Genomic DNA, 26,006 nt, shown 5'->3' on the forward strand with positions numbered 1-26,006 from the left:
TAAGAATCTCATCTAAATGGTGAAAAGGATGTAAGATTGCTTCAAGTTTGACAACTTAACCCATGGATTATATTTTGAAATGACTCCACTTTCTGCATCTGACTCTCTAAGCAGTCTTTCCAATATATCACATCTTTTTGTGATTTAGCCAAGTTGGTCAAAGAGCCTGTTTAGTAAAAAGAAAATCTTGATTTCGAATGTCAGCAGTGCTTTCCTTTCTTCATGTCAGTTTGGGGCTGTTAGCCGAAAAAGAGGACTTTCACCTTTGTTTGACATCAAACATGTCTTTCCCAAAGCACTAATAAAGTGTAATTGAGAGAAAAAAACTTTCTGCTTTTGAAATGCTCTAAAAGGAATTAGATGAAATAAGTTTCTTTAGAGAATATAGGATGGCTTCAAGCATTACAAATTAAAACCAGTGGAATTTGAGTAAAAAAAAAAATTTGCTTTTGAAATGCTCTAAAAGGAATCAGATGAAATAACTTTCTTTAGAGAATATAGGATGGGATCAAGCATTACAAATTAAAACCAGTGGAATTACACATTAGATGCTACAAATTTTCAAAGCAGTTTTCGGAAAAAGCAGAATAATAATTATTCACACATGAAAATCGGGGTGCTGTGGCTTAGTTGGTTAAAGCGCCTGACTTGTAAAGAGGAGATCCTGAGTTCAACTCTCAGCAGTACCTTGTTTTCATCTTCTCAAGAATAAGCTTCCTATCTTAAAGCAGTTGTTTTACCTGTGTGCAAACTCAAATTTGCCATTTTTCCAGCCCTACTGATAGTGCAATTGTGAGATTAAGAATCTCATCTAAATGCTGAAAAGTAAGTAAGATTACTTCAAGCTTGACAACTTAACCAATGGATTTTTATTTTGAAATGCCTCCACTTTCTGCATCTGATTCTCTAAGCAGTCTTTCCAATATATCACATCTTTTTGTGATGTAGACAAGTTGGTCAAAGAGCCTGTTTAGTAAACAGAAAATCTTGATTTTGAATGTCAGCACTGCTTTCCTTTCTTCATGTCAGTTTGGGGCTGTTAGCCGAAAAAGAGGACTTTCACTTTTGTTTGACATCAAACATGTCTTTCCCAAAGCACTAATAAAGTGTAATTGAGAGAAAAAATCTTTCTGCTTTTGAAATGCTCTAAAAGGAATTAGATGAAATAAGTTTCTTTAGAGAATATAGGATGGCTTCAAGCATCACAAATTAAAACCAGTGGAATTTGAGTGAAAAAAAAAAATTTTGCTTTTGAAATGCTCTAAAATTAATTAGATGAAATAACTTTCTTTAGAGAATATAGGATGGGCTCAAGCATTACAAATAAAAACCAGTGGAATTACACATTAGATGCTACAAAATTTCATAGCAGTTTTCAGAAAAAGCAGAATAATAATTATTCACACATGAAAATCGGGGTGCTGTGGCTTAGTTGGTTAAAGCGCCTGTCTGGTAAAGAGGAGATCCTGAGTTCAACTCTCAGCAGTACCTTGTTTTCATCTTCTCAAGAATAAGCTTCCTATCTTAAAGCAGTTGTTTTACCTGTGTGCAAACTCAAATTTTCCATTGTTCCAGCCCTACTGATAGTGCAATTGTGAGATTAAGAATCTCATCTAAATGGTGAAAAGCAATTAAGATTGCTTCAAGCTTGACAACTTAACCAATGGATTTTATTTTGAAATGCCTCCACTTTCCGCACCTGACTCTCTAAGCAGTCTTTCCAATATATCACATCTTTTTGTGATTTAGCCAAGTTGGTCAAAGAGCCTGTTTAGTAAACAGAAAATCTTGATTTCGAATGTCAGCAGTGCTTTCCTTTCTTCATGTCAGTTTGGTGCTGTTAGCCGAAAAAGAGGACTTTCACTTTTGTTTGACGTCAAACATGCCTTTCCCAAAGCACTAATAAAGTGTAATTGAGTGAAAAAAACTTTCTGCTTTTGAAATGCTCTAAAAGGAATTAGATGAAATAAGTTTCTTTGGAGAATATAGGATGGCTTCAAGCATTACAAATTAAAACCAGTGGAATTACACATTAGATGCTACAAATTTTCGTAGCAGTTTTCGGAAAAAGCAGAATAATAAATATTCACGTACGGAACATGTGGTGCTGTGGCTTAGTTGGTTAAAGCACCTGTCTTGTAAACAGGAGATCCTGAGTTCAACTCTCAGCAGTACCTTGTTTTCATCTTCTCAAGAATAAGCCTCCTATCTTAAAGCACGTGTGTTTTACCTGTGTGCAAACTCAAATTTGCCATTGTTCCAGCCCTACTGATAGTGCAATTGTGAGATTAAGAATCTCATCTAAATGCTGAAAAGCAATTAAGATTGCTTCAAGCTTGACAACTTAACCAATGGATTTTATTTTGAAATGCCTCCACTTTCCGCACCTGACTCTCTAAGCAGTCTTTCCAATATATCACATCTTTTTGTGATGTAGACAAGTTGGTCAAAGAGCCTGTTTAGTAAACAGAAAATCTTGATTTCGAATGTCAGCAGTGCTTTCCTTTCTTCATGTCAGTTTGGGGCTGTTAGCCGAAAAAGTGGACTTTCACTTTTGTTTGACATCAAACATGTCTTTCACAAAGCACTAATAATGAGTAATTGAGAGAAAAAATCTTTCTGCTTTTGAAATGCTCTAAAAGGAATTAGATGAAATAAGTTTCTTTAGAGAATATAGGATGGCTTCAAGCATTACAAATTAAAACCAGTGGAATTACACATTAGATGCTAAAAATTTTCATAGCAGTTTTCGGAAAAAGCAGAATAATAATTATTCACACATGAAAATCGGGGTGCTGTGGCTTAGTTGGTTAAAGCGCCTCTCTTGTAAACAGGAGATCCTGAGTTCAACTCTCCGCAGTACTTAGTTTTAATCTTCTCAAGAATAAGCTTCCTATCTTAAAGCAGGTGTGTTTTACCTGTGTGCAAACTCAAATTTGCCATTGTTCCAGCCCTACTGATAGTGCAATTGTGAGATTAAGAATCTCATCTAAATGCTGAAAAGCAATTAAGATTGCTTCAAGCTTGACAACTTAACCAATGGATTTTATTTTGAAATGCCTCCACTTTCTGCATCTGACTCTCTAAGCAGTCTTTCCAATATATCACATCTTTTTGTGATTTAGCCAAGTTGGTCAAAGAGCATGTTTAGTAAACAGAAAATCTTGATTTCGAATGTCAGCAGTGCTTTCCTTTCTTCATGTCAGTTTGGGGCTGTGAGCCGAAAAAGAGGACTTTCACTTTTGTTTGACATCAAACATGTCTTTCCCAAAGCACTAATAAAGTGTAATTGAGTGAAAAAAACTTTCTGCTTTTGAAATACTCTAAAAGGAATTAGATTAAATAAGTTTCTTTAGAGAATATAGGATGGCTTCAAGCATCACAAATTAAAACCAGTGGAATTTGAGTGAAAAAAAATAATTTTGCTTTTGAAATGCTCTAAAATTAATTAGATGAAATAACTTTCTTTAGAGAATATAGGATGGGCTCAAGCATTACAAATAAAAACCAGTGGAATTACACATTAGATGCTAAAAATTTTCATAGCAGTTTTCGGAAAAAGCAGAATAATAATTATTCACACATGAAAATCGGGGTGCTGTGGCTTAGTTGGTTAAAGCGCCTGTCTTGTAAACAGGAGATCCTGAGTTCAACTCTCAGCAGTACCTTGTTTTCATCTTCTCAAGAATAAGCTTCCTATCTTAAAGCAGGTGTGTTTTACCTGTGTGCAAACTCAAATTTGCCATTGTTCCAGCCCTACTGATAGTGCAATTGTGAGATTAAGAATCTCATCTAAATGCTGAAAAGGAAGTAAGATTGCTTCAAGCTTGACAACATAACCAATGGATTTTATTTTGAAATGCCTCCACTTTCTGCATCTGACTCTCTAAGCAGTCTTTCCAATATATCACATCTTTTTGTGATTTAGCCAAGTTGGTCAAAGAGCCTGTTTAGTAAACAGAAAATCTTGATTTCGAATGTCAGCAGTGCTTTCCTTTCTTCATGTCAGTTTGGTGCTGTTAGCCGAAAAAGAGGACTTTCACTTTTGTTTGACGTCAAACATGCCTTTCCCAAAGCACTAATAAAGTGTAATTGAGTGAAAAAAACTTTCTGCTTTTGAAATGCTCTAAAAGGAATTAGATGAAATAAGTTTCTTTAGAGAATATAGGATGGCTTCAAGCATTACAAATTAAAACCAGTGGAATTACACATTAGATGCTACAAATTTTCGTAGCAGTTTTCGGAAAAAGCAGAATAATAAATATTCACGTACGGAACATGTGGTGCTGTGGCTTAGTTGGTTAAAGCACCTGTCTTGTAAACAGGAGATCCTGAGTTCAACTCTCAGCAGTACCTTGTTTTCATCTTCTCAAGAATAAGCCTCCTATCTTAAAGCACGTGTGTTTTACCTGTGTGCAAACTCAAATTTGCCATTGTTCCAGCCCTACTGATAGTGCAATTGTGAGATTAAGAATCTCATCTAAATGCTGAAAAGGAAGTAAGATTGCTTCAAGCTTGACAACTTAACCAATGGATTATATTTTGAAATGCCTCCACTTTCTGCATCTGACTCTCTAAGCAGTATTTCCAATATATCACATCTTTTTGTGATTTAGCCAAGTTGGTCAAAGAGCCTGTTTAGTAAAAAGAAAATCTTGATTTCGAATGTCAGCAGTGTTTTCCTTTCTTCATGTCAGTTTGGTGCTGTTAGCCGAAAAAGAGGACTTTCACTTTTGTTTGACATCAAACATGTCTTTCCCAAAGCACTAATAAAGTGTAATTGAGAGAAAAAAACTTTCTGCTTTTGAAATGCTCTAAAAGGAATTAGATGAAATAAGTTTCTTTAGAGTATATAGGATGGCTTCAAGCATTACAAATTAAAACCAGTGGAATTTGAGTAAAAAAAATAATTTGCTTTTGAAATGCTCTGAAAGGAATCAGATGAAATAACTTTCTTTAGAGAATATAGGATGGGCTCAAGCATTACAAATTAAAACCAGTGGAATTACACATTAGATGCTACAAATTTTCATAGCAGTTTTCGGAAAAGCAGAATAATAAATATTCACCTATGGAACATGTGGTGCTGTGGCTTAGTTGGTTAAAGCGCATGTCTTGTAAACAGGAGATTCTGAGTTCAACTCTCAGCAGTACCTTGTTTTCATCTTCTCAAGAATAAGCCTCCTATCTTAAAGCAGGTGTGTTTTACCTGTGTGCAAACTCAAATTTACCATTGTTCCAGCCCTACTGATAGTGCAATTGTGAGATTAAGAATCTCATCTAAATGCTGAAAAGCAATTAAGATTGCTTCAAGGTTGACAACTTAACCAATGGATTTTATTTTGAAATGCCTCCACTTTCCGCACCTGACTCTCTAAGCAGTCTTTCCAATATATCACATCTTTTTGTGATGTAGACAAGTTGGTCAAAGAGCCTGTTTAGTAAACAGAAAATCTTGATTTCGAATGTCAGCAGTGCTTTCCTTTCTTCATGTCAGTTTGGGGCTGTTAGCCGAAAAAGAGGACTTTCACTTTTGTTTGACATCAAACATGTCTTTCACAAAGCACTAATAAAGTGTAATTGAGAGAAAAAATCTTTCTGCTTTTGAAATGCTCTAAAAGGAATTAGATGAAATAAGTTTCTTTAGAGAATATAGGATGGCTTCAAGCATTACAAATTAAAACCAGTGGACTTTGAGTAAAAAAAAAAATTTGCTTTTGAAATGCTCTAAAAGGAATCAGATGAAATAACTTTCTTTAGAGAATATAGGATGGGATCAAGCATTACAAATTAAAACCAGTGGAATTACACATTAGATGCTACAAATTTTCAAAGCAGTTTTCGGAAAAAGCAGAATAATAATTATTCACACATGAAAATCGGGGTGCTGTGGCTTAGTTGGTTAAAGCGCCTGACTTGTAAAGAGGAGATCCTGAGTTCAACTCTCAGCAGTACCTTGTTTTCATCTTCTCAAGAATAAGCTTCCTATCTTAAAGCAGTTGTTTTACCTGTGTGCAAACTCAAATTTGCCATTGTCCCAGCCCTACTGATAGTGCAATTGTGAGATTAAGAATCTCATCTAAATGCTGAAAAGTAAGTAAGATTACTTCAAGCTTGACAACTTAACCAATGGATTTTTATTTTGAAATGCCTCCACTTTCTGCATCTGATTCTCTAAGCAGTCTTTCCAATATATCACATCTTTTTGTGATGTAGACAAGTTGGTCAAAGAGCCTGTTTAGTAAAAAGAAAATCTTGATTTCGAATGTCAGCAGTGTTTTCCTTTCTTCATGTCAGTTTGGTGCTGTTAGCCAAAAAAGAGGACTTTCACTTTTGTTTGACATCAAACATGTCTTTCCCAAAGCACTATTAAAGTGTAATTGAGTGAAAAAAACTTTCTGCTTTTGAAATGCTCTAAAAGGAATTAGATTAAATAAGTTTCTTTAGAGAATATAGGATGGCTTCAAGCATCACAAATTAAAACCAGTGGAATTTGAGTGAAAAAAAAAAATTTTGCTTTTGAAATGCTCTAAAATTAATTAGATGAAATAACTTTCTTTAGAGAATATAGGATGGGCTCAAGCATTACAAATAAAAACCAGTGGAATTACATATTAGATGCTACAAAATTTCATAGCAGTTTTCAGAAAAAGCAGAATAATAATTATTCACACATGAAAATCGGGGTGCTGTGGCTTAGTTTGTTAAAGCGCCTGTCTGGTAAAGAGGAGATCCTGAGTTCAACTCTCAGCAGTACCTTGTTTTCATCTTCTCAAGAATAAGCTTCCTATCTTAAAGCAGTTGTTTTACCTGTGTGCAAACTCAAATTTGCCATTGTTCCAGCCCTACTGATAGTGCAATTGTGAGATTAAGAATCTCATCTAAATGGTGAAAAGCAATTAAGATTGCTTCAAGCTTGACAACTTAACCAATGGATTTTATTTTGAAATGCCTCCACTTTCCGCACCTGACTCTCTAAGCAGTCTTTCCAATATATCACATCTTTTTGTGATTTAGCCAAGTTGGTCAAAGAGCCTGTTTAGTAAACAGAAAATCTTGATTTCAAATGTCAGCAGTGCTTTCCTTTCTTCATGTCAGTTTGGTGCTGTTAGCCGAAAAAGAGGACTTTCACTTTTGTTTGACGTCAAACATGTCTTTCCCAAAGCACTAATAAAGTGTAATTGAGTGAAAAAAACTTTCTGCTTTTGAAATGCTCTAAAAGGAATTAGATGAAATAAGTTTCTTTAGAGAATATAGGATGGCTTCAAGCATTACAAATTAAAACCAGTGGAATTACACATTAGATGCTACAAATTTTCGTAGCAGTTTTCGGAAAAAGCAGAATAATAAATATTCACGTACGGAACATGTGGTGCTGTGGCTTAGTTGGTTAAAGCACCTGTCTTGTAAACAGGAGATCCTGAGTTCAACTCTCAGCAGTACCTTGTTTTCATCTTCTCAAGAATAAGCCTCCTATCTTAAAGCACGTGTGTTTTACCTGTGTGCAAACTCAAATTTGCCATTGTTCCAGCCCTACTGATAGTGCAATTGTGAGATTAAGAATCTCATCTAAATGCTGAAAAGCAATTAAGATTGCTTCAAGCTTGACAACTTAACCAATGGATTTTATTTTGAAATGCCTCCACTTTCCGCACCTGACTCTCTAAGCAGTCTTTCCAATATATCACATCTTTTTGTGATGTAGACAAGTTGGTCAAAGAGCCTGTTTAGTAAACAGAAAATCTTGATTTCGAATGTCAGCAGTGCTTTCCTTTCTTCATGTCAGTTTGGGGCTGTTAGCCGAAAAAGTGGACTTTCACTTTTGTTTGACATCAAACATGTCTTTCACAAAGCACTAATAATGAGTAATTGAGAGAAAAAATCTTTCTGCTTTTGAAATGCTCTAAAAGGAATTAGATGAAATAAGTTTCTTTAGAGAATATAGGATGGCTTCAAGCATTACAAATTAAAACCAGTGGAATTACACATTAGATGCTAAAAATTTTCATAGCAGTTTTCGGAAAAAGCAGAATAATAATTATTCACACATGAAAATCGGGGTGCTGTGGCTTAGTTGGTTAAAGCGCCTCTCTTGTAAACAGGAGATCCTGAGTTCAACTCTCCGCAGTACTTAGTTTTAATCTTCTCAAGAATAAGCTTCCTATCTTAAAGCAGGTGTGTTTTACCTGTGTGCAAACTCAAATTTGCCATTGTTCCAGCCCTACTGATAGTGCAATTGTGAGATTAAGAATCTCATATAAATGCTGAAAAGGAAGTAAGATTGCTTCAAGCTTGACAACTTAACCAATGGATTTTATTTTGAAATGCCTCCACTTTCTGCATCTGACTCTCTAAGCAGTCTTTCCAATATATCACATCTTTTTGTGATTTAGCCAAGTTGGTCAAAGAGCCTGTTTAGTAAACAGAAAATCTTGAATTCGAATGTCAGCAGTGCTTTCCTTTCTTCATGTCAGTTTGGGGCTGTTAGCCGAAAAAGAGGACTTTCACTTTTGTTTGACATCAAACATGTCTTTCCCAAAGCACTAATAAAGTGTAATTGAGAGAAAAAAAATTTCTGCTTTTGAAATGCTCTAAAAGGAATTAGATGAAATAAGTTTCTTTAGAGAATGTAGGATGGGTTCAAGCATTACAAATTAAAACCAGTGGAATTTGAGTAAAAAAAAAATTTTTGCTTTTGAAATGCTCTAAAAGGAATCAGATGAAATAACTTTCTTTAGAGAATATAGGATGGGCTCAAGCATTACAAATTAAAATCAGTGGAATTACACATTAGATGCTACAAATTTTCTTAGCAGTTTTCGTAAAAAGCAGAATAATAAATATTCACACATGAAAATTGGGGTGCTGTGGCTTAGTTGGTTAAAGTGACTCTCTTGTAAACAGGAGATCCTGAGTTCAACTCTCAGCAGTACCTTGTTTTAATCTCAAGAATAAGCTTCCTATCTTAAAGCATGTGTTTTACCTGTGCGCAAACGCAAATTTGCCATTGTTCCAGCCCTACTGATAGTGCAATTGTGAGATTAAGAATCTCATCTAAATGCTGAAAAGGAAGTAAGATTACTTCAAGCTTGACAACTTAACCAATGGATTTTATTTTGAAATGCCTCCACTTTCTGCATCTGACTCTCTAAGCAGTCTTTCCAATATATCACATCTTTTTGTGATTTAGCCAAGCTGGTCAAAGAGCCTGTTTAGTAAACAGAAAATCTTGATTTCGAATGTCAGCAGTGCTTTCCTTTCTTCATGTCAGTTTGGGGCTGTGAGCCGAAAAAGAGGACTTTCACTTTTGTTTGACATCAAACATGTCTTTCCCAAAGCACTAATAAAGTGTAATTGAGTGAAAAAAACTTTCTGCTTTTGAAATACTCTAAAAGGAATTAGATTAAATAAGTTTCTTTAGAGAATATAGGATGGCTTCAAGCATCACAAATTAAAACCAGTGGAATTTGAGTGAAAAAAAATAATTTTGCTTTTGAAATGCTCTAAAATTAATTAGATGAAATAACTTTCTTTAGAGAATATAGGATGGGCTCAAGCATTACAAATAAAAACCAGTGGAATTACACATTAGATGCTAAAAATTTTCATAGCAGTTTTCGGAAAAAGCAGAATAATAATTATTCACACATGAAAATCGGGGTGCTGTGGCTTAGTTGGTTAAAGCGCCTGTCTTGTAAACAGGAGATCCTGAGTTCAACTCTCAGCAGTACCTTGTTTTCATCTTCTCAAGAATAAGCTTCCTATCTTAAAGCAGGTGTGTTTTACCTGTGTGCAAACTCAAATTTGCCATTGTTCCAGCCCTACTGATAGTGCAATTGTGAGATTAAGAATCTCATCTAAATGCTGAAAAGGAAGTAAGATTGCTTCAAGCTTGACAACTTAACCAATGGATTTTATTTTGAAATGCCTCCACTTTCTGCATCTGACTCTCTAAGCAGTCTTTCCAATATATCACATCTTTTTGTGATTTAGCCAAGTTGGTCAAAGAGCCTGTTTAGTAAACAGAAAATCTTGATTTCGAATGTCAGCAGTGCTTTCCTTTCTTCATGTCAGTTTGGGGCTGTTAGCCGAAAAAGAGGACTTTCACTTTTGTTTGACATCAAACATGTCTTTCCCAAAGCACTAATAAAGTGTAATTGAGTGAAAAAAACTTTCTGCTTTTGAAATGCTCTAAAAGGAATTAGATGAAATAAGTTTCTTTAGAGAATATAGGATGGCTTCAAGCATTACAAATTAAAACCATTGGAATTACACATTAGATGCTACAAATTTTCGTAGCAGTTTTCGGAAAAAGCAGAATAATAAATATTCACGTACGGAACATGTGGTGCTGTGGCTTAGTTGGTTAAAGCACCTGTCTTGTAAACAGGAGATCCTGAGTTCAACTCTCAGCAGTACCTTGTTTTCATCTTCTCAAGAATAAGCTTCCTATCTTAAAGCAGTTGTTTTACCTGTGTGCAAACTCAAATTTGCCATTGTTCCAGCCCTACTGATAGTGCAATTGTGAGATTAAGAATCTCATCTAAATGCTGAAAAGCAATTAAGATTGCTTCAAGCTTGACAACTTAACCAATGGATTTTATTTTGAAATGCCTCCACTTTCCGCATTACAAATTAAAACCAGTGGAATTACACATTAGATGCTACAAATTTTCATAGCAGTTTTCGGAAAAAGCAGAATAATAATTATTCACACATGAAAATCGGGGTGCTGTGGCTTAGTTGGTTAAAGCGCCTGACTTGTAAAGAGGAGATCCTGAGTTCAACTCTCAGCAGTACCTTGTTTTCATCTTCTCAAGAATAAGCTTCCTATCTTAAAGCAGTTGTTTTACCTGTGTGCAAACTCAAATTTGCCATTGTTCCAGCCCTACTGATAGTGCAATTGTGAGATTAAGAATCTCATCTAAATGCTGAAAAGTAAGTAAGATTACTTCAAGCTTGACAACTTAACCAATGGATTTTTATTTTGAAATGCCTCCACTTTCTGCATCTGACTCTCTAAGCAGTCTTTCCAATATATCACATCTTTTTGTGATGTAGACAAGTTGGTCAAAGAGCCTGTTTAGTAAACAGAAAATCTTGATTTCCAATGTCAGCAGTGCTTTCCTTTCTTCATGTCAGTTTGGGGCTGTTAGCCGAAAAAGAGGACTTTCACTTTTGTTTGACATCAAACATGTCTTTCCCAAAGCACTAATAAAGTGTAATTGAGAGAAAAAAACTTTCTGCTTTTGAAATGCTCTAAAAGGAATTAGATGAAATAAGTTTCTTTAGAGTATATAGGATGGCTTCAAGCATTACAAATTAAAACCAGTGGAATTTGAGTAAAAAAAAAAATTTGCTTTTGAAATGCTCTAAAAGGAATCAGATGAAATAACTTTCTTTAGAGAATATAGGATGGGCTCAAGCATTACAAATTAAAACCAGTGGAATTACACATTAGATGCTACAAATTTTCATAGCAGTTTTCGGAAAAAGCAGAATAATAATTATTCACACATGAAAATCGGGGTGCTGTGGCTTAGGCTGGTTTCACATTTGCGTTTTTTAGCGCTGGAAAAAAACGCATACGTGCGCATGCGATTTTTCCCCTATATTTAACATGGGTGCGCATACCTGCGCACTTGTAAGCGCATGTATGCGATTTTCATGCGCTGCGTTTTTTTGGGGTGTGCGTTGGTATTTTCCAGACGCTGCATGTTGCATTTTTTGGCCCTTGAAAAAATCGCATGCGCACGTATGCGCACGTTTTGCGCTAAAAATGGCCATTATAGCCTATGGCATGCGCAGGTATGCGCTTTTTTAGCGCAGCGTTTTTTGGGTGGTGTCCACTTTTTATCCTAGTTAGAATCTTCTAAAGTCCAAAAAAAAAAGGCTATATAAAGGAGGTGCCTGCCAAAACTCTGCCACTACTACACTAGACAGATTGAAGAGCAGACATTCAACCAAGAACCCATTATATCAGCGAAGAATGTGAGTATATTACATTATATGCCTGTCCTTTTAAATTATGTATGTACTAATGATTTTTATTATTTTTACATGCAGTATGTCTTCAGAATCGGAGTATTCCCCATCGCGGCAGGAATTGGCGCAAGCAGACCGTGAGGTGATTATTTTCGTGCATCTGGTAAGTATATCTGCTGCTTCTCCAAATCTCTTACGTTTTTTTCAACTTTCAGACATCGTCATCATCATCTGCGGACGGGAATAGTGAGGGCGAACAGCAGGAGCAGCGAAGCCAATTCCCGGTGGTTATACGTAATGTAAGTATCAAATGATTTGTAATGTTTTTTTTTTTTTTTCTTCTATTTTTACTCTTTTTTTTTTTTCTTTTTTTGTAACTTTTTAGTCAATTTAAATTTGATTATTCTAATGAATGTGTTTTGTCTAGGTTCCACAACGGGATGAAGACGTCTACCTGGATAATGAGCAGCTCATCAGCCTGGTCCAGGAGCGTTCGCCGTTGTGGGACAGCCGTGACCGGCTGTACAAGGACAATGTGGTGACACGGCGGCTATGGAATGAGGTGGCCGCAGCGTTGATGGATGGCTGGGACAGCGCCACAGCATCCGCCAAAAAGGCGTTTAGTGAGTATTTCCCTGCTCTGTATTGTGCCGCAGTGACTGTTGTCCTTGACGGCACTGTTGGGTTTCGTGCTAGGCGTATTCTAGCAGGAAACCCAACAGTGTCATCGTGGTCTACAGTGACTGCTTTGAGTATTGTATTGCTACATTGTGCCGCAGTGACTGTTGTCCTTGACGGCACTGTTGGGTTTCGTGATAGGCGTATTCTAGCAGGAAACCCAACAGTGTCATCGTGGTCTACAGTGACTGCTTTGAGTATTGTATTGCTACATTGTGCCGCAGTGACTGTTGTCCTTGACGGCACTGTTGGGTTTCGTGCTAGGCGTATTCTAGCAGGAAACCCAACAGTGTCATCGGGGTCTACAGTGACTGCTTTGAGTATTGTATTGCTACATTGTGCCGCAGTGACTGTTGTCCTTGACGGCACTGTTGGGTTTCGTGCTAGGCGTATTCTAGCAGGAAACCCAACAGTGTCATCGGGGTCTACAGTGACTGCTTTGAGTATTGTATTGCTACATTGTGCCGCAGTGACTGTTGTCCTTGACGGCACTGTTGGGTTTCGTGCTAGGCGTATTCTAGCAGGAAACCCAACAGTGTCATCGTGGTCTACAGTGACTGCTTTGAGTATTGTATTGCTACATTGTGCCGCAGTGACTGTTGTCCTTGACGGCACTGTTGGGTTTCGTGCTAGGCGTATTCTAGCAGGAAACCCAACAGTGTCATCGTGGTCTACAGTGACTGCTTTGAGTATTGTATTGCTACATTGTGCCGCAGTGACTGTTGTCCTTGACGGCACTGTTGGGTTTCGTGCTAGGTGTATTCTAGCAGGAAACCCAACAGTGTCATCGGGGTGTACAGTGACTGCTTTGAGTATTGTATTGCTAAATTGTGAAGCAGTGACTGTTGTACTTGACGGCACTGTTTTTTTTTATCAACAGTGGACAAAGTCCGAACACGTTGGCGTTCGATCAAGGACCGCTTCAACAGTGATGTTCGTGCTGAGGGCCAGGTTCGCAGTGGATCTGCGTCAAGGACCAGAACTAGATACCGTCACTATCACGCGTTGCAGTTCCTAAGACCGGTCCTTGCCACAAGATCGTAAGTATTATACATTTTGGGTTTTTATTTTTATTAATCTGTGTTTTTCTAATCCACAGCTGATGCTTCTTGTAAAGGCATGGTAGTAATGATTTTCCTTTCTTCCACAGCACCTGGAGCAGCACCCTGCAACCTGGCCCTGGAGCGGTCCTTCGTCGGACGTCCTCTGACCCGTCCCAGCCATCCGACAGCCAGGAAGCACCTTGCAGGTCCCACACACACACAGCTGGTGACCAGGAAGCTGGGCCATCAGGTGTTCCCCTGTCCCAGGTCTCTGCCACTGGTTATGCGGGCACTACCCGCCAGCGGCAGAGGGCCTTGGACAGGAATGTCTTGCCCGAGTTTATGCATTTGAGCGAGACATTTAATTCCAGCCTCAAGTCACTGTCCGACAGAGTTGAAAGCGGTTTTGCACTGATGGAACGTGGTTTTAACCACTTTGAACACCGCTTCAATTCTGTAGAACAGCGCCTTGACCGTCTGGAGGCCGACCTCAACAGACCAGCACACCATTTTTTTAGTAAGATTGAAAAGGGCATGGCGGAACACCTTAGTCCTGATCAACAGCTGAATGTGCTGCAGGCCTGCAACAATGCTTTCTTGCAGGCTATGCAGCATAATCGGTACGGTCAGCAGTCAGTGGTGTCCTTTCCACCTGTGCCACCATTGACTCGCTTCACCTCACTACCGACTTGTGCTGCATACCACTGCACGGACACCTCTCTTCAAAGGCTGGACACCCACTGTTACACCACCACAAGTCTGAGTGCAGCTGGTCACTTCACCGACACCACCATGGCAAGCGCTGCTCCTGTCTGGAGCACCACCGCCAATCCCATGCATGCGTGGAGCTCAGCCACCACTAGGCAAACATGGAACAGCCCTGCCGCTACAACAACATGTAGTAGCCCTGCCACCACCACTCTGCAAACCTGGGCCATCACTGCCGCCACCAGTCCTCCTGCAAGGACGAGCACTGACCAAGAAGAGCAGCATCAGCCACCTCAGCAGCAGCAGCCAACTCAGCAGCCGCCACCTCAGCAGCAGCAGCCACCTCAGCAGCAGCCGCCACCTCAGCAGCAGCAGCAACCACCTCAGCAGCAGCCGCCACCTCAGCAGCAGCAGCAACCACCTCAGCAGCAGCAACCACCTCAGCAGCAGCTGCCACCTCAGCAGCAGCCGCCACCTCAGCAGCAGCCGCAACCTCTGCAGCAGCAGCCGCCACCTCAGCAGCAGCAGCCATACCAGCAGACGGGGGACCTACATTCCATATTTGCCCCTACTTCAAGGCGAAATCAATCAAGGCGGGCATTGGGCCAAAGTCGGTCCAGGCACACAAGCCTACGGCGACATGCCATTACAACTAATGTAACTGAACAGATTTCCTCTCCTACAAGTGTTCCAAGTTTAATTCCCTTAACTGGACTACCTTCCCCCACAAGTTTTGTTGCCCCTTCCCCTCAAACACCGTCTTCAACTGCAAGTGTTGCATATTCCCTGCACACCCCCAAATTGAAACCATCTGCCCCCAAACGCCGTAAAAAATAATTTTTAAATTTTTTTTTTGTGATAAAAAATAAATTTACATTTGTGGTTCACCATTAATAAGTTTCATTAATGTTGTTTGCGCCGCTCACACACACTGATGGGTAAATACATGTTAAAAACCAACCCAAGGGCTAGTATAGTCATATGTGAAATAACATGGACTAGTATAGTCATTCAAAGGCCTAGTGTAATAACTCTAGTTTTACCAAATAGAATCTGGTTTCATGAAAAACAAATTGTTGAAACTTGTCTAAAAAATAAAGTTTCTTTCTAGTTTCACCACTTTGTTTTTGGTGAAACAAGATGCTAGTTGTTTAAAATGCTAGTTGTTAAAAATCGAGTTATTACAGTAGGCCTTGGTATGACTATACTAGGCCGTGGTATTTCACATATACTACTAGCCCCAAGGCCTAGTATACTCATATTTGAAATACCACGGCCTAGTATAGTCATTCCAAGGCCTAGTGTAATAACTCTAGTTTTACAAAATAGAATCTGGTTTCATGAAAAACAAACTGTTGAAACTTGTCTAAAAAATAAGTTTCTTTCTAGTTTCACCAGTTTGTTTTTGGTGAAACAAGATGCTAGTTGTTAAAAATCGAGTTATTACAGTAGGCCTTGGTATGACTATACTAGGCCGTGGTATTTCACATATACTACTAGCCCCAAGGCCTAGTATACTCATATTTGAAATACCACGGCCTAGTATAGTCATTCCAAGGCCTAGTGTAATAACTCTAGTTTTACAAAATAGAATCTGGTTTCATGAAAAACAAACTGTTGAAACTTGTCTAAAAAATAAGTTTCTTTCTAGTTTCACCAGTTTGTTTTTGGTGAAACAAGATGCTAGTTGTTAAAAATCGAGTTATTACAGTAGGCCTTGGTATGACTATACTAGGCCGTGGTATTTCACATATACTACTAGCCCCAAGGCCTAGTATACTCATATTTGAAATACCACGGCCTAGTATAGTCATTCCAAGGCCTAGTGTAATAACTCTAGTTTTACAAAATAGAATCTGGTTTCATGAAAAACAAACTGTTGAAACTTGTCTAAAAAATAAGTTTCTTTCTAGTTTCACCAGTTTGTTTTTGGTGAAACAAGATGCTAGTTGTTAAAAATCGAGTTATTACAGTAGGCCTTGGTATGACTATACTAGGCCGTGGTATTTCACATATACTACTAGCCCCAAGGCCTAGTATACTCATATTTGAAATACCACGGCCTAGTATAGTCATTCCAAGGCCTAGTGTAATAACTCTAGTTTTACAAAATAGAATCTGGTTTCATGAAAAACAAACTGTTGAAACTTGTCTAAAAAATAAGTTTCTTTCCAGTTTCACCAGTTTGTTTTTGGTGAAACAAGATGCTAGTTGTTAAAAATCGAGTTATTACAGTAGGCCTTGGTATGACTATACTAGGCCGTGGTATTTCACATATTACTATACTACTAGCCCCAAGGCCTAGTATACTCATATTTGAAATACCACGGCCTAGTATAGTCATTCAAAGGCCTAGTGTAATAACTTTTAATGGAGCAGATTACATTCATCCACTCAATGCTGACTTGTATTCCCCATGGACTTTCATTGGGGTTGGGTTTTGAGTGTTGTGTTTTGAGAAAATCACATACTTTGTTTTAAACTATTTGCACAATTTTATCTTGAAAAAAAATGGTTTCCTGATTCATGGCCTGCAGCTTTGCTCATTCCAATATATTTAACGCAGACTAGCAATGCTGCATTTTAACTCGTATGTGTATTTACCTGCCCAGGTGTGTGAACATAACAAAATTCAGTTATACATGGGAAGTTTTTTAATTAATCGGAGTTTAAAAAATATAGTGCACTCAGTAATGGTATCAAATAAGGATTTTTATTACCATAAACAACAACATTACACCATTTCATCTTGCCAGTGCACCCGTCCTACATCAGAAATAAAGTAGGCCGCAAATTTGTCCCTCATTTGGCCAACTTCAACGGATGACCTGAGAGTGTGCTGAGTGAATTCAGGCAATGGGTTAGGAGCATCATCGTCCAGTTCAAAGGTCGGGTGCTCTTTAGCCATCACAAAGTTATGTAGAACCACACAGGCCTTCACCACCTCATCGACTGTTTCAAGTTTAAGATTAATGGCCGTGCCCAGAATTCGCCATCTGGAAACAAGAATCCCAAAAGCACACTCGACAGTTCTTCTGGCCCTGGTCAGCCTGTAATTAAAAATTTTTTTGGTGTGGTCCAAGTCCCGGCTGGAGTAGGGTTTCAGTAAGTTTCCGCACATTTGAAAAGCCTCATCGCCAACCATTACAAAGGGCAGTGGCGGAGCTTCGGTGTGAGGAAGAGGCCGTGGCATAAGGGAAATTAAATTGGTTGCCATACAACCTCCGGCCCATGTCTGAGTTTTTAAAAGCCTGCGAGTCATTACCACGGCCAAATGCTCCAATGTCCACTGCTACAAACATACATCCGGCATCCGCAATTGCAATGAGTACTATTGAAAAGTACTTTTTGTAATTATAGTACTCAGATCCCGTTCTTTGGGGTTTGATGATCCGTATGTGTTTCCCATCAACAGCTCCCAAACAGTTGGGAAAATTGCATACTGTCCAGAATTTGTCAGCAATTTCCATCCACTTTTCAGCGGTGGGCAGGGGCATAAATTCTGGGCAAAGAACATTCCAGAGAGCCCGGCAGGTGTCAGCAACAATTCCAGACAAGGTAGAGATTCCAATACGGTACTGGAAGTGTAGTGAGGATAGGGTTTCTCCAGTCGCCAGGAATCTGTGAACAGACAAAGAAGTAAAATTAATATTTATGTATATTATTTTTAAAAACTATAAAAAAAATATTAGTACATTCACGAAAACTAATTACCCAAGGTTTTGAATACTAAATTTACAAAAAAAAACATCAGACCACACCCCTTTGTTTTTAAAACATACCGTAATGTTACCAGTAGCCGTTCCTCAGGAGGAATCGCACGACGGAGCTGTGTGTCCTGTCTCCGGATGGATTGTTGGACACGAGCAAGCAAATCCATGAAACTTTCGTGGGACATCCGGATATAATCAGTAAATTTCTCCGGGTTTGCACGTAGCTCGCTGTAGAGGGTGTGGTATGCCCCACGGCTCTCCCGGAGTTCAACAATCGGATGTATCCACAAACGCCGCCGTCTTCGCTGCCTCTCTCTCTTCCTTTGTTCATGGCAAGCAACTGCATACGCCTGAGCCATCGCGATGTCCAAATCCAAGTTGAAGTGAAAACTCTTCCAGCGCAGATCCATGGTCACGAGAAGAATCAAGCAAATGTGAAGAATACTGTAGACAGGGTGTATATATATTAACATACCACACCCACAATGAAGTCCCATTGGTCTTGTGTGTTGTTGAATGGTTGTTTTTTCTTTTTTGTGGGGTTTTTCCAAAATCTGTAAAAAAACGCAAACGCACAAAAAACGCATACAAACGCGCAAAAACGCTGCGTTTTTTTCCTGCATGCGCATTAAAATGCTGGAAAAAAACGCAGCGTTTGTATGCATTTGTATGCGTTTTTTTAATGCGTTTTTTTGCGGGAAAAACGCGCTGCAAAAAAAAGCAAGTGTGAAACTAGCTTTAGTTGGTTAAAGCGCCTGTCTTGTAAACAGGAGATCCTGAGTTCAACTCTCGGCAGTACCTTGTTTTCATCTTCTCAAGAATAAGCTTCCCATCTTAAAGCAGTTGTTTTACCTGTGTGCAAACTCAAATTTGCCATTGTTCCAGCCCTACTGATAGTGCAATTGTGAGATTAAGAATCTCATCTAAATGCTGAAAAGTAAGTAAGATTACTTCAAGCTTGACAACTTAACCAATGGATTTTTATTTTGAAATGCCTCCACTTTCCGCACCTGACTCTCTAAGCAGTCTTTCCAATATATCACATCTTTTTGTGATGTAGACAAGTTGGTCAAAGAGCCTGTTTAGTAAACAGAAAATCTTGATTTCGAATGTCAGCAGTGCTTTCCTTTCTTCATGTCAGTTTGGGGCTGTTAGCCGAAAAAGAGGACTTTCACTTTTGTTTGACATCAAACATGTCTTTCCCAAAGCACTAATAAAGTGTAATTGAGAGAAAAAAACTTTCTGCTTTTGAAATGCTCTAAAAGGAATTAGATGAAATAAGTTTCTTTAGAGTATATAGGATGGCTTCAAGCATTACAAATTAAAACCAGTGGAATTTGAGTAAAAAAAAAAAATTTGCTTTTGAAATGCTCTAAAAGGAATCAGATGAAATAACTTTCTTTAGAGAATATAGGATGGGCTCAAGCATTACAAATTAAAACCAGTGGAATTACACATTAGATGCTACAAATTTTCATAGCAGTTTTCGGAAAAAGCAGAATAATAATTATTCACACATGAAAATCGGGGTGCTGTGGCTTAGTTGGTTAAAGCGCCTGTCTTGTAAACAGGAGATCCTGAGTTCAACTCTCGGCAGTACCTTGTTTTCATCTTCTCAAGAATAAGCTTCCTATCTTAAAGCAGTTGTTTTACCTGTGTGCAAACTCAAATTTGCCATTGTTCCAGCCCTACTGATAGTGCAATTGTGAGATTAAGAATATTATCTAAATGCTGAAAAGGAAGTAAGATTACTTCAAGCTTGACAACTTAACCAATGGATTTTATTTTGAAATGCCTCCACTTTCTGCATCTGACTCTCTAAGCAGTCTTTCCAATATATCACATCTTTTTGTGATTTAGCCAAGTTGGTCAAAGAGCCTGTTTAGTAAAAAGAAAATCTTGATTTCGAATGTCAGCAGTGTTTTCCTTTCTTCATGTCAGTTTGGTGCTGTTAGCCGAAAAAGAGGACTTTCACTTTTGTTTGACATCAAACATGTCTTTCCCAAAGCACTAATAAAGTGTAATTGAGAGAAAAAAACTTTCTGCTTTTGAAATGCTCTAAAAGGAATTAGATGAAATAAGTTTCTTTAGAGAATATAGGATGGCTTCAAGCATTACAAATTAAAACCAGTGGAATTTGAGTAAAAAAAAAATTTTTGCTTTTGAAATGCTCTAAAAGGAATCAGATGAAATAACTTTCTTTAGAGAATATAGGATGGGCTCAAGCATTACAAATTAAAACCAGTGGAATTACACATTAGATGCTACAAATTTTCATAGCAGTTTTCGAAAAAAGCAGAATAATAATTATTCACACATGAAAATCGGGGTGCTGTGGCTTAGTTGGTTAAAGCGCCTGTCTTGTAAACAGGAGATCCTGAGTTCAACGCTCAGCAGTACCTTGTTTTCATCTTCTCAAGAATAAGCCTCCTATCTTAAAGCAGGTGTGTTTTACCGGTGTGCAAACTCAAATTTGCCATTGTTCCAGCCCTACTGATAGTGCAATTGTGAGATTAAGAATCTCATCTAAATGCTGAAAAGCAATTAAGATTGCTTCAAGCTTGACAACTTAACCAATGGATTTTATTTTGAAATGCCTCCACTTTCCGCACCTGACTCTCTAAGCAGTCTTTCCAATATATCACATCTTTTTGTGATGTAGACAAGTTGGTCAAAGAGCCTGTTTAGTAAACAGAAAATCTTGATTTCGAATGTCAGCAGTGCTTTCCTTTCTTCATGTCAGTTTGGGGCTGTTAGCCGAAAAAGAGGACTTTCACTTTTGTTTGACATCAAACATGTCTTTCCCAAAGCACTAATAAAGTGTAATTGAGAGAAAAAAACTTTCTGCTTTTGAAATGCTCTAAAAGGAATTAGATGAAATAAGTTTCTTTAGAGAATATAGGATGGCTTCAAGCATTACAAATTAAAACCAGTGGAATTTGAGTAAAAAAAAAAATTTTGCTTTTGAAATGCTCTAGAAGGAATCAGATGAAATAACTTTCTTTAGAGAATATAGGATGGGCTCAAGCATTACAAATTAAAACCAGTGGAATTACACATTAAATGCTACAAATTTTCATAGCAGTTTTCGGAAAAAGCAGAATAAAAAATATTCACACATGAAAATTGGGGTGCTGTGGCTTAGTTGGTTAAAGTACCTCTCTTGTAAACAGGAGATCTTGAGTTCAACTCTCAGCAGTACCTTGTTTTCATCTTCTCAAGAATAAGCTTCCTATCTTAAAGCATGTGTTTTACCTGTGTGCAAACTCAAATTTGCGATTGTTCCAGCCCTACTGATAGTGCAATTGTGAGATTAAGAATCTCATCTAAATGCTGAAAAGGAAGTAAGATTGCTTCAAGCTTGACAACTTAACCAATGGATTATATTTAGAAATGCCTCCACTTTCCGCACCTGACTCTCTAAGCAGTCTTTCCAATATATCACATCTTTTTGTGATGTAGACAAGTTGGTCAAAGAGCCTGTTTAGTAAACAGAAAATCTTGATTTCGAATGTCAGCAGTGCTTTCCTTTCTTCATGTCAGTTTGGGGCTGTTAGCCGAAAAAGAGGACTTTCACTTTTGTTTGACATCAAACATGTCTTTCCCAAAGCACTAATAAAGTGTAATTGAGAGAAAAAAACTTTCTGCTTTTGAAATGCTCTAAAAGGAATTAGATGAAATAAGTTTCTTTAGAGAATATAGGATGGCTTCAAGCATTACAAATTAAAACCAGTGGAATTTGAGTAAAAAAAAAAATTTTGCTTTTGAAATGCTCTAGAAGGAATCAGATGAAATAACTTTCTTTAGAGAATATAGGATGGGCTCAAGCATTACAAATTAAAACCAGTGGAATTACACATTAAATGCTACAAATTTTCATAGCAGTTTTCGGAAAAAGCAGAATAAAAAATATTCACACATGAAAATTGGGGTGCTGTGGCTTAGTTGGTTAAAGTACCTCTCTTGTAAACAGGAGATCTTGAGTTCAACTTTCAGCAGTACCTTGTTTTCATCTTCTCAAGAATAAGCTTCCTATCTTAAAGCATGTGTTTTACCTGTGTGCAAACTCAAATTTGCGATTGTTCCAGCCCTACTGATAGTGCAATTGTGAGATTAAGAATCTCATCTAAATGCTGAAAAGGAAGTAAGATTGCTTCAAGCTTGACAACTTAACCAATGGATTATATTTAGAAATGCCTCCACTTTCCGCACCTGACTCTCTAAGCAGTCTTTCCAATATATCACATCTTTTTGTGATGTAGACAAGTTGGTCAAAGAGCCTGTTTAGTAAACAGAAAATCTTGATTTCGAATGTCAGCAGTGCTTTCCTTTCTTCATGTCAGTTTGGGGCTGTTAGCCGAAAAAGAGGACTTTCACTTTTGTTTGACATCAAACATGTCTTTCCCAAAGCACTAATAAAGTGTAATTGAGAGAAAAAAACTTTCTGCTTTTGAAATGCTCTAAAAGGAATTAGATGAAATAAGTTTCTTTAGAGAATATAGGATGGCTTCAAGCATTACAAATTAAAACCAGTGGAATTTGAGTAAAAAAAAAATTTTGCTTTTGAAATGCTCTAGAAGGAATCAGATGAAATAACTTTCTTTAGAGAATATAGGATGGGCTCAAGCATTACAAATTAAAACCAGTGGAATTACACATTAAATGCTACAAATTTTCATAGCAGTTTTCGGAAAAAGCAGAATAAAAAATATTCACACATGAAAATTGGGGTGCTGTGGCTTAGTTGGTTAAAGTACCTCTCTTGTAAACAGGAGATCCTGAGTTCAACTCTCAGCAGTACCTTGTTTTCATCTTCTCAAGAATAAGCTTCCTATCTTAAAGCATGTGTTTTACCTGTGTGCAAACTCAAATTTGCGATTGTTCCAGCCCTACTGATAGTGCAATTGTGAGATTAAGAATCTCATCTAAATGCTGAAAAGGAAGTAAGATTGCTTCAAGCTTGACAACTTAACCAATGGATTATATTTTGAAATGTCTCCACTTTCCGCACCTGACTCTCTAAACAGTCTTTCCAATATATCACATCTTTTTGTGATGTAGACAAGTTGGTCAAAGAGCCTGTTTAGTAAACAGAAAATCTTGATTTCGAATGTCAGCAGTGCTTTCCTTTCTTCATGTCAGTTTGGGGCTGTTAGCCGAAAAAGAGGACTTTCACTTTTGTTTGACATCAAACATGTCTTTCCCAAAGCACTAATAAAGTGTAATTGAGAGAAAAAAACTTTCTGCTTTTGAAATGCTCTAAAAGGAATTAGATGAAATAAGTTTCTTTAGAGAATATAGGATGGCTTCAAGCATTACAAATTAAAACCAGTGGAATTTGAGTAAAAAAAAAAATTTTGCTTTTGAAATGCTCTAGAAGGAATCAGATGAAATAACTTTCTTTAGAGAATATAGGATGGGCTCAAGCATTACAAATTAAAACCAGTGGAATTACACATTAGATGCTACAAATTTTCATAGCAGTTTTCGGAAAAAGCAGAATAATAATTATTCACACATGAAAATCGGGGTGCTGTGGCTTAGTTGGTTAAAGCGCCTGTCTTGTAAACAGGAGATCCTGAGTTCAACTCTCGGCAGTACCTTGTTTTCATCTTCTCAAGAATAAGCTTCCTATCTTAAAGCAGTTGTTTTACCTGTGTGCAAACTCAAATTTGCCATTGTTCCAGCCCTACTGATAGTGCAATTGTGAGATTAAGAATATTATCTAAATGCTGAAAAGGAAGTAAGATTACTTCAAGCTTGACAACTTAACCAATGGATTTTATTTTGAAATGCCTCCACTTTCTGCATCTGACTCTCTAAGCAGTCTTTCCAATATATCACATCTTTTTGTGATTTAGCCAAGTTGGTCAAAGAGCCTGTTTAGTAAAAAGAAAATCTTGATTTCGAATGTCAGCAGTGTTTTCCTTTCTTCATGTCAGTTTGGTGCTGTTAGCCGAAAAAGAGGACTTTCACTTTTGTTTGACATCAAACATGTCTTTCCCAAAGCACTAATAAAGTGTAATTGAGAGAAAAAAACTTTCTGCTTTTGAAATGCTCTAAAAGGAATTAGATGAAATAAGTTTCTTTAGAGAATATAGGATGGCTTCAAGCATTACAAATTAAAACCAGTGGAATTTCAGTAAAAAAAAAATTTTTGCTTTTGAAATGCTCTAAAAGGAATCAGATGAAATAACTTTCTTTAGAGAATATAGGATGGGCTCAAGCATTACAAATTAAAACCAGTGGAATTACACATTAGATGCTGCAAATTTTCATAGCAGTTTTGGAAAAAAGCAGAATAATAATTATTCACACATGAAAATCGGGGTGCTGTGGCTTAGTTGGTTAAAGCGCCTGTCTTGTAAACAGGAGATCCTGAGTTCAACGCTCAGCAGTACCTTGTTTTCATCTTCTCAAGAATAAGCCTCCTATCTTAAAGCAGGTGTGTTTTACCGGTGTGCAAACTCAAATTTGCCATTGTTCCAGCCCTACTGATAGTGCAATTGTGAGATTAAGAATCTCATCTAAATGCTGAAAAGCAATTAAGATTGCTTCAAGCTTGACAACTTAACCAATGGATTTTATTTTGAAATGCCTCCACTTTCCGCACCTGACTCTCTAAGCAGTCTTTCCAATATATCACATCTTTTTGTGATGTAGACAAGTTGGTCAAAGAGCCTGTTTAGTAAACAGAAAATCTTGATTTCGAATGTCAGCAGTGCTTTCCTTTCTTCATGTCAGTTTGGGGCTGTTAGCCGAAAAAGAGGACTTTCACTTTTGTTTGACATCAAACATGTCTTTCCCAAAGCACTAATAAAGTGTAATTGAGAGAAAAAAACTTTCTGCTTTTGAAATGCTCTAAAAGGAATTAGATGAAATAAGTTTCTTTAGAGAATATAGGATGGCTTCAAGCATTACAAATTAAAACCAGTGGAATTTGAGTAAAAAAAAAAATTTTGCTTTTGAAATGCTCTAGAAGGAATCAGATGAAATAACTTTCTTTAGAGAATATAGGATGGGCTCAAGCATTACAAATTAAAACCAGTGGAATTACACATTAAATGCTACAAATTTTCATAGCAGTTTTCGGAAAAAGCAGAATAAAAAATATTCACACATGAAAATTGGGGTGCTGTGGCTTAGTTGGTTAAAGTACCTCTCTTGTAAACAGGAGATCCTGAGTTCAACTCTCAGCAGTACCTTGTTTTCATCTTCTCAAGAATAAGCTTCCTATCTTAAAGCATGTGTTTTACCTGTGTGCAAACTCAAATTTGCGATTGTTCCAGCCCTACTGATAGTGCAATTGTGAGATTAAGAATCTCATCTAAATGCTGAAAAGTAAGTAAGATTACTTCAAGCTTGACAACTTAACCAATGTATTTTTATTTTGAAATGCCTCCACTTTCTGCATCTGACTCTCTAAGCAGTCTTTCCAATATATCACATCTTTTTGTGATGTAGACAAGTTGGTCAAAGAGCCTGTTTAGTAAACAGAAAATCTTGATTTCGAATGTCAGCAGTGCTTTCCTTTCTTCATGTCAGTTTGGGGCTGTTAGCCGAAAAAGAGGACTTTCACTTTTGTTTGACATCAAACATGTCTTTCCCAAAGCACTAATAAAGTGTAATTGAGAGAAAAAAACTTTCTGCTTTTGAAATGCTCTAAAAGGAATTAGATGAAATAAGTTTCTTTAGAGTATATAGGATGGCTTCAAGCATTACAAATTAAAACCAGTGGAATTTGAGTAAAAAAAAAAAATTTGCTTTTGAAATGCTCTAAAAGGAATCAGATGAAATAACTTTCTTTAGAGAATATAGGATGGGCTCAAGCATTACAAATTAAAACCAGTGGAATTACACATTAGATGCTACAAATTTT

At 37.4% G+C, this 26,006-nt stretch overlaps 7 non-coding genes across 7 annotated transcripts; all 7 read left to right on the forward strand.

The window, feature by feature from the left end:
- The first annotated feature begins 1,417 nt into the window (after positions 1 to 1,417).
- On the forward strand, positions 1,418 to 1,491 carry TRNAT-GGU (transfer RNA threonine (anticodon GGU)). The gene has a single exon. It is a non-coding gene; the product is annotated as a tRNA-Thr (tRNA).
- Positions 1,492 to 2,103: 612 nt separating this feature from the next.
- TRNAT-UGU (transfer RNA threonine (anticodon UGU)) lies at positions 2,104 to 2,177 on the forward strand. The gene has a single exon. It is a non-coding gene; the product is annotated as a tRNA-Thr (tRNA).
- Positions 2,178 to 3,594: 1,417 nt separating this feature from the next.
- Positions 3,595 to 3,668, forward strand: TRNAT-UGU (transfer RNA threonine (anticodon UGU)). The gene has a single exon. It is a non-coding gene; the product is annotated as a tRNA-Thr (tRNA).
- Positions 3,669 to 4,282: 614 nt separating this feature from the next.
- On the forward strand, positions 4,283 to 4,356 carry TRNAT-UGU (transfer RNA threonine (anticodon UGU)). Its single transcript has one exon. It is a non-coding gene; the product is annotated as a tRNA-Thr (tRNA).
- A 3,015-nt stretch (positions 4,357 to 7,371) lies between these two features.
- Positions 7,372 to 7,445, forward strand: TRNAT-UGU (transfer RNA threonine (anticodon UGU)). The gene has a single exon. It is a non-coding gene; the product is annotated as a tRNA-Thr (tRNA).
- A 2,214-nt stretch (positions 7,446 to 9,659) lies between these two features.
- On the forward strand, positions 9,660 to 9,733 carry TRNAT-UGU (transfer RNA threonine (anticodon UGU)). Its single transcript has one exon. It is a non-coding gene; the product is annotated as a tRNA-Thr (tRNA).
- Positions 9,734 to 10,347: 614 nt separating this feature from the next.
- TRNAT-UGU (transfer RNA threonine (anticodon UGU)) lies at positions 10,348 to 10,421 on the forward strand. The gene has a single exon. It is a non-coding gene; the product is annotated as a tRNA-Thr (tRNA).
- The last annotated feature ends 15,585 nt before the right edge of the window (positions 10,422 to 26,006 follow it).

The sequence above is a fragment of the Dendrobates tinctorius genome, unplaced genomic scaffold (assembly GCF_039654945.1).
Source record: "Dendrobates tinctorius isolate UK_male_01 unplaced genomic scaffold, ASM3965494v1 ptg000254l, whole genome shotgun sequence".
In the NCBI taxonomy this organism is placed as follows: domain Eukaryota; kingdom Metazoa; phylum Chordata; class Amphibia; order Anura; family Dendrobatidae; genus Dendrobates; species Dendrobates tinctorius.